The sequence below is a fragment of the Mus caroli genome, chromosome 6 (genome assembly GCF_900094665.2).
Source record: "Mus caroli chromosome 6, CAROLI_EIJ_v1.1, whole genome shotgun sequence".
NCBI classification, from domain to species: domain Eukaryota; kingdom Metazoa; phylum Chordata; class Mammalia; order Rodentia; family Muridae; genus Mus; species Mus caroli.
This window is the reverse complement of record NC_034575.1, coordinates 113,754,134-113,755,381: the sequence shown is the minus strand read 5'-3', so window position 1 is coordinate 113,755,381 and position 1,248 is coordinate 113,754,134. Positions and strand designations below refer to the sequence as shown.

Here is a 1,248-nt window from a genome sequence, read left to right as displayed (position 1 = left end):
ANTAGAGCTCCATGACTTCTGTAGTCTCATCCAGCCCCTAATATCCATGGGATGATGTCTGGGATTCTTTTTTCTCAATATATTTGAGGAAGAATCCTAAGCCAAAGCAAAGTGTTCTGTGTGACGGCCAAAGCACAGTAAGTCATGAGTGTCCTCTGTATCTTCTNTGTTCTTGAAATTAGTCTCTTCTTAGCCCCCTGACTTGTGTTAGAAACTTGGGAAAATCCACATCTATCAGCATCTCCATAGAAGCAGGGAAAGGCCTCCCCTGGACTGTGGTTGTCCGTGGGGACTCACCACTACTGCCACACTCCCACTAGTTATAAATGCTGTGACTGCTGGCGCTAGTGAAATTTTACCAGATGGAGGTCTATTCTGGAAGGAGTGCTGGTTCAGGTTGCTCTAAAGAGGTATTGGTAAAAGACCCTGGGAGTTGTGGTACACAGCACTAATTACAGCCCTCAGGAGGCTGAGGCAGGAGGACTGCAAGTTTGAGGCCAGCTTGGAGTATATCAAGACCCATATATTTTTTAAAGGTAAAAATATAAGGGATNTATTTTACCTGAAAAGGATGACAGTAGTTCTGAAGAATTTTTTTGAGGTGAACTTTAATTTCATAGAATAAACACTACTAATAGAAATGATCTACTCTAAGCCACCATGCTGAGTCTAAGCTACAAGACTCCCTTCTGAAAGTCTAGCCTGCTGCTGCCTTGATATAAAGCATTGGGTGTTGCTTGGACAGATTGGCTCCTGGAGAATCAAGCTTAGATTGGCTCCTGTCTCTCTGTTTAAATGGGAGTGTTGGGACTTTTGAGAAGAGAGATGCTATCCTGCAGGTTCTCTTTGAGCCATATTTAAATGTGGGGTGTGTGTGTGTGTCTGTGTGTTTTGTGTGGTGTGTGTGTATCTGTGTGTGTCTNTGTGTGTGTCCTGCAACTAGACACTGCCATTCTTAGTGTCTGCCATATTGTATGAGGNCCAACCCATGAGTTTGGTGGTGGCTAGTGACCTCAAGCCCANCACTTCAGGTATGGCCTAAGTGNCNTTGCTTTATGACACTGTGCACTGCAGGAAATAAAATTGTCCTCAGGTCCAACAAAAAATCTGAGTAGCAAAAGAGCCCTTTTTGCAAACAATCTAGACTCCAGCCTTGGGTTAGAGCTAGTAGGGGAAAGAAAGGAGATGAAGTCTTGCTATGAGAGCTTCTCTCGCTGTGGTCAGTGAGATAGATGCAAAGGGAACCCC

General features: G+C 44.3%; 1 protein-coding gene across 4 annotated transcripts in view; it reads left to right on the top strand.

The window, feature by feature from the left end:
• Positions 1 to 1,248, top strand: part of LOC115031305 (voltage-dependent L-type calcium channel subunit alpha-1C) — a 486,264-nt gene that overhangs the window by 484,178 nt on the left and 838 nt on the right. The gene's annotated exons all lie outside the window — the stretch shown is intronic.